Source organism: Centroberyx gerrardi, chromosome 18, assembly GCF_048128805.1.
Source record: "Centroberyx gerrardi isolate f3 chromosome 18, fCenGer3.hap1.cur.20231027, whole genome shotgun sequence".
In the NCBI taxonomy this organism is placed as follows: domain Eukaryota; kingdom Metazoa; phylum Chordata; class Actinopteri; order Beryciformes; family Berycidae; genus Centroberyx; species Centroberyx gerrardi.
Window position 1 is genome coordinate 14,395,719 of NC_136014.1, and position 7,500 is coordinate 14,403,218.

Below are 7,500 nucleotides of genomic sequence, written 5' to 3' on the forward strand. Positions count from 1 at the left end.
TAGGGGACGACAGGTGGCAACCGCGCAGACACACACTCACACACACACACACACACACACACACACACACACACACACAACATACAGTATAAGGACCATGCAGACAGGTACGCAGGTGTGCTCACAGTCTCAACAATCAGTTGAATGCCACTGAAACAGAGCTTTAACAAACTGCTCCTATATGAAATAATGTCCTCCATATGTCGCTCTCTTTCCTAAAGGAAGAGACTTTTACTAAATATTCTATCATCACTGAAGGCTTTCAAATGTAAACGGATATGCATAAACAGGTGAAAAGAGATGGTGATAAATCATTTTTGAGACAGACAGGGTGAAGGAAGGATACTCCTGCTATACACTGAATCCTCATGAGCAAATGTGCATCCAAAAAAATTTGCATTTGATTTGAACCCCTAACCCAGCTTCTAGCAATTTAACATGTGTACCACTGAAACAACAGTTCAGCTTGAGGGAGAAATTGTTCCATTTCCTATTACTAGAAAACATTATTGATTGGTAGACATGCATTTAAGATATGCATCGCCTGCCTCTTTGCGCTGGCAGTCCTAAAACAAAAAAACAAACAAACACGTGAGCTGCGCTTATGCAATCCACTTCTGGCTGATGAGAGTTACCGTTATTCATGATGTGGCATTCTGTGTCATTCAATAAAATCAATAGACAATTTAATGGATGCATAGACAGTTGCTTATACAACAAAAATGCTATGATGATGATCCAGCATCAACTGTTCCTGTAGTTGAAGCTACTGCAGTCCTGGAAAAATCAGGATTACCACATCATTAACCCAATGCATTGTGAAGAAGAAAATATCCACTCTACTATGTTGCTGCTGTCTTTGAGTGTCATTACATAGAAGCCCCAACATGTTTCATTAGCATTGCCCAAACTTTCCACACCTGCCACACAAAACCGCTTTGCTAGCTCAATGTAGTTGTAACTAAAATATTCAGCAGAAAAAAAATTAGATATGCATAGATTACCCACTGCTGTCACAAGGCTTACACATTAACGAGATTGTTAACACTGGGCAAGTGAGCATCACTCAATATGGGGTGAGAGAGCACTTAAGACTTAAGTGTCTGATGACTGACTGACTGACTGATAATGATGGTTAGTGAACAAATTCATAGCAGACAGATCTAATGCACCTGGAGATAAGGGTCGTTTATCATTGCACTGCTGACCTCTAGTGACCAGGTCAGTGTTAGCTTTGATCAATTTAAGAGGTGGGTCCCCAAATAATACTATGTGTTTTATACAGGATCTGATCAGGGAGCAGTGAGTGTTCTATAGAAATGCCATTGTGAGGAAGCATAGTGATTCCCTGCCTACATGTCATGGTGAAGAACTACTTTCTTCACTTCAGAAGGATGTGGTTTCGGTGGCCGGGGGTCAAAATGAATGGAATGGGGTGGCCCTTTTGTTGACTTGAGCCCCTGCCCATATAATTGTCTGTGCATGGCCCTGTTTGCTAATGCAAGCTTTTAATTGGTGCAGATTTATATCATGTAAACAGTTAGTTAGTTACTGCTGTGCTTCCTTACCAGTATGTGTCATTTTGACATGTATTATTTAGATATCCCTAGAGACTTTGGGGTATACAGCAGTAGTTATTTCTATTTTTCATTTTATGACATTTTTTAATAATTTTCTGCTTTTTTGAAAGATTAATTTAGACATCTGCGAGGTGGCATTTTCTGTTGCTTTATCTTTAACAGACTAGACTGTTATGAAATCTGTTAATTTAAAATAAACATGGGTGCATCCAGCATGCTACTGCTTTAATCCCTGATTATATGCATATAGATCTAGGTGTTAAAACCTCTTATCTACTGCTCTCATTTTACATTTTTACATGTTTTGCATTTAGCTGACACCATCATCCAGAGTGACTTACAATGAGCTTCAGTTCCTAGATCATCAAAATTACACGCAGGTCTGAAGGACTGCAAGGGTCAGAGAGTCCGGACAACTCCTGTGGCTAGAGATTGCAAAGAAAGTTAATATGTGATCCATATATTTAAATTTTGTAAGGAAGAGGTAAAAGAGTAAATTAATCTAAATACACTTTCTCTTGTGATCTCATTCATAAGCTTACAAACATTATTTATTCAACAAGTGATGGTTACAAAGTTTCTGCCTGAAAGATGAGGAGATCTCCAGCTGTGATAAATCTCTCCAACTTTTGTTTGGATTTTGTTGGATGCTTTTTCATGCTTTTTCTTTGTGTATTTTAAATGGAAACAAAGATTCTAAGATGTATTATTACTCTACTTACACACAAACACATACATGCACACACACAAACTAAAAATACAGAGAAACATCACTGAATATAAAGTGAATATTAGCTGCCATGGATAATAAAGGGCTTAAAGTAATAAAATGTGACATTTTTCTTCTGAATGTAAAAGGTTTTTCAATGAGTCTTTTCTTTCTCATCTTAAAAGGCTCCAGTAATTCCAGTGGGCCCTATATTTAAGGGAGAAATTGATTCATTTACATCAATACTGCTGCACAATCAGTTTGTTTGAGCATTAATTTGAGCACTTAATGACAGTAGGCAAATGATTGATTTCATGTTTTGTTTTAACCTACTACGAATGAAACAATACCAAACAATCATTTTGGAGTCAAAACAACTTTGAACCCGAATGAAACAGGTACTTAAAAGATTCCCATCATTCCCTTTGGGATTCAAATCACACATACAGCGTTCCAACTGATGGGGGGGTATTGACAAAGATGACAATTTAATTTTGTTTCATCTGACTGCATGTGAAGAGGGTGAGAGATTAAATAAATCATAAGTGTTTGATCAATCATTTAAAAGAGCGACCCTGGAAACCCTGCGGCCCAGCTCGGGGCTTTGGAGGGGCACTGGGGGTCCCAAAACCATAGGGTTCATAATTAAGGCCTGCTTCTGATCGATTTCAAAAAAGGTATGATGAAATATTGAAGCCTCTTTGGAGAGTAAATGTCCCACTGGAACATCAAAGTGTGCGTGTGTGTGCGCAGACGTGTGTGTCTGTGTGTCCCATGTGCTGCTTCACATAAATCTGCATACAGTACATACAGTATTTCCATAAAAGACAATACCTATTTCCGATATGTGGATTCCAAGTCATTTTGGCCTTGATAGCAATGTATAACTGTTGGTCAGTGCCTTTTTCCATTATTCTGATATTTGGTAGACATTTTTTTCTGATAAAACACTCCCATAAGCTTCCACTTTTTGTGCCACATTTAAAAATCTTGAAAACCCCCCCCCCACAAAAAACACCCCATTTAGCCTCACATTGTGTGTATGAAAAACAGTTGTACTCTGCTTTAAGGGCACACATGCACCACACACACACACACACACACAAATGCACACAGTCAATACAACTTCAAGCAAATCCAACAAAACACCCACTTTCACACCATATAATCAGTGATTACACTATGGTACACACACACACAGTTAGAAACCAAGTCATGTCCTCACAGCTGATAAGAACTGGCCCTGTGATTGACTTGTTAAGGTACGTGGTGAGCAAATCATCTACACCTCTGTGCGTAACACTCTGGTAGACAGGTTAATCATCAGCACCACCATCATTGACCGCCTGACAGCTTTCTCCCTCTCTCTCTCTTCACATCTTATTACCACTGCCAATCAAGATGGTAAGCACTATCAATTCCACGTCTCTATCAAGTGAACAGGATAAATGGAGGATACCATTTTTTCATTAAAAATCATGACATGGAAAATGCCAGAGTCAACTTCATCATTTAAAGTTGTCAGTTCGCTAAATTAAAATGGCCGTCACCCAAATTTTGTTCGGGTAACTGTTTTTTAGAAGCATTACTGTAAAAAAAAAAAGGCATGACTAGGATGGCCAGCTGTAAGTAGAAAATGACTCCCTGACAATGGTTACCTCCGCCAACAGAGTTGGACGGGGTTATGTTTTCACCCCGTCCATCTGTCTGTTTGTCTTTTAGCAGGATAACTCCAAAAGTTATGAACGGATTTGCATGAAACTTTTTTTCATGAAAAGGCGTGCCTTTTTATGGCTTCTCATAATAAAGGCAAAAATCTTATAAATAAATAATAATAATTAAGGGAACAGAGCAGTATATCCCTTTTATTATGTCCGTTTTCGCGGCGCCCCTCCACAGTGACGTCAGGCAGCTACAGTGCCGGTGTGTCTTGCTCAAGGACACTTCAGCAGGGGCGGATACTTGAACCCGTCCTCCTCTCTCCCACCATCATGGCACCCCATGTTGACACTACAAGACTTTCATGACTGTGGTAATGTCATCATCATGACTGTTATTGATTACTTGCGTTAAACAGAAATGTGGTTAATTAAACAAAACAAGCAGGGAAAAGTAGCAAAATAGTAATCTTCCATTAGAAATTATTGGGAGTTTCCAGAGGACACTGAAATCTCTAATCCTGAGAAATTATATCCATAATTATATAAAATGATCTGAATCACAAGTGCCACTGTACCTGGCAATCCAAACAAGGTCAACTGACTCATGAGATTGTTAAGCCTTTTGAGTTAAATCAAAGATACTTGGTTTCTACTTGGATTACTATGAGCAGTTAGCAAAATACAGCTCGACTTTTGCCCCCATCAACAAATCTGCCTGGCAATATTCTCTGTGACACAGCAATTATCTCTTCCTTGACCTGAGAGAGAGAGGCAGAGAGCGCGGGAGAGAGAGAGGGAAAGATAGAGATAGAGATAGAGATAGAGAGTGAGAGAACACAGGATGTGGGCATGTCGGTGTATCGGACTGGGAGTACCGGTGGAGCCGTGGGATCCTGGGATCTCTGTGTCTGGCCTTTACTGAGCGCGCTCCGAATGAGCTCATCAATATTCATTGACCCGCTCTGGCTAATGTCCCCAGCGACGGGCAGAATAAAGTTGCAGAGGTCGCACACTTCACAAGGGGAGAGAGAGTGAGAGAGAATGAGAGAGAGGGAGAGAGAGAGAGAGAGAGGGAGAGAGAGAGAGAGAGAGAGAGAGAGAGAGAGTGAGTAGGGGATGATAAGAGAGTGCAAGTTTCAGAGGAAATGAGAGCAAAGAGATGCAAACACCAAAAGGGCAAAGCCTCGGGACCTCCGGGGAGTCGGGGAGTTTATTACGACTTAAAAGTGAAACACATAAAGCATGCAGAGGAAACATAAGCTCAAAGACAAAGACACAGACACAAACACACGCAAGGAACACGCAAGCACACAGACTTGCAGATGCAATGCATGTCATGACAAGAAACGCGCAGTGACAAACAAACACTGTCTCTCCCCCTCTCTCTCTCTCCCTCTCTCTTTGTTGTGCTTTCTCTCGCTCTCTCTCCCTGTAGCGCAGCATGGCAACATCTGGGGTAGAGCCAGGTTGTATAACATGACACCTGAGTGTGCATAATGGTACACGCCTCCAGAGAGAGAGAGAGAGAGAGAGAGAGAGAGAGAGAGAGAGGAAGAGAGGCAGTTGAGGGCGAGCTTGTAGCCTGAAACCATCTTGACACACACCTGCTTGACGTGAAGCCACAATGCCAGCCGCCGACATTAATATTTAGCAGACACGCAAGCAGCCTTAATATTTTAATATTAAACCCATTTGTGTCGAGACTCCAACCCCCCCCCCCCTTAATCATGCATGCGTATAGGGGCTAATGAATATTCAGAGTGAGGAGGGCCAAGGAGAAGGCAAGATCCTGAACGCTCTGATGGAGCGATGGGTTAAATCTCACACACACACACACACACACACACACACACACACATATGAGACATAGGGGTAACCACACAAACACACATGCAACTACTTGTTGTAAGTCACCCTGGATGCCTAAAATGTAAATTACATACAGATAAAACACTCATGCAGATGTGTGAGAGGGTACGTGCTCTTATATGCATGCTGACACACACACACACACACACACACACACACACACACAGACCAGGTCTAATCATACCAGCTAAAATAAAGTGTTTACCTGGTGCTTTAGTACAGCAAACAAGTTGTGCAAAAGTTGTTGCCAAACAGATAATGGTGCATGAGTCTTCCCCTTCATCTCAGAATTTACTCTCTCTCTCTCTCTCTCTTTCTTTCTTTCTCATCTGGCTCCGTCCTGCCCCCTCTCCTGTCACATCAACTCCCCTCAGTCTCCTTTCTCCTCCTGTCTCTCTCTCTCTCTCTCTCTCTCCCCCCATCCTCTCTTTTCTTGTTTATTGTATTGCTCCCCCTCCTCTCTGGTGTATTTTGAGTGAATCGTGAGTGATCCCACTGAGATGACAAAGCGTTCTGCTCCCCGCTCCTGGCCCGGAGTTAAAAACAGAAGATAAATAATAAGTTTTACAGGAGTCGAGAGGGACAGATAAAGGTTGCCAAGACAAGCGGAAGAATAGCCGGGACTTGGCTATCACGACGGCGACCCTTGGCCTGTTGCATTAGAGTGTGGCCATAAGATAGCTTCCTCAACCCCATCGCATTTATTATTCATCTGCTTGGAAAAAGACTCTGCTCTCTCTCTCTCTCTCTTCTTGTATAACCCTCTCTCCCCGTCCCTCGCTCATTCACTTTCATCAGACAAACCTTTCTCCGTCTCCATCGCCCGTCCCTCTCCAGCTTCTCCTCTCTACATGTCCTTCACCTTTGCAAAGTTCCTCTGTCGTTTTCGCGATCCCTGGCTTTCTTAAATTCTCTCCTGATTTTAAACTTTTCAACACTGTCACCCCGCTAGATGAAGATTATCATGCCGACGGTTGACCTAGCCAGTAGCCAGTCGTCAATACTTAATGTGTGTTTGGTGAGTGTATGAGAATGAGGAGCAAGAAGTCAGTGGTCAACCGCAACAAACCACATCGTTCTCTCAATCTGAACTACAACACTGCCATGTGTCTGTGTGTGTGCATTCCTGTCATAACTAACTAATAGTTGCTACAGGAACGGTATAACATCCATCCATGCAGTCTTTCTTCTCTCCCTCGCTCCGTGTCTTGGATTTGTGTCAGGGCCGAGGCTATGAATCCTGGGTAATCTAGGTAGTGTGGATTTGCATACTTCAAACGGTGGCCTTAATATTTAATTATACCCCAGGTGGAGTAGGCTGAGAAGAGTACCAATCAATGCGTTATACGGTGCACAGGAGAGGAGAGAGTTTGCAAGCGGAGATACACACGGGTATGCACATACACACACACACACACACACATGCATGCACACTCATATTGAAGTGTGGGCACACATAGTCCTTGAGATACCTACACGTGAATTCTGTCACTTTCTCTGCAATTGCAAAAACTCACAAGCACACTTCTATTCATACGCAATAACAAGATATTCAACACTTTCTCCTTCAAGTTCAGTTATCTGCAGAGCACACTCTCACAATGATATGCACACACACACATTCATGTGCACACAAGCACACACACACACACACACACACACACCCCTGAGCATCTGTCTC

The 7,500-nt window shown here is 42.1% G+C and overlaps 1 protein-coding gene across 1 annotated transcript in view; it reads right to left on the reverse strand.

Annotated features, from left to right (window-relative positions):
* The window catches only part of nbas (NBAS subunit of NRZ tethering complex), a 140,243-nt gene that overhangs the window by 21,338 nt on the left and 111,405 nt on the right, over positions 1-7,500 (reverse strand). The gene's annotated exons all lie outside the window — the stretch shown is intronic.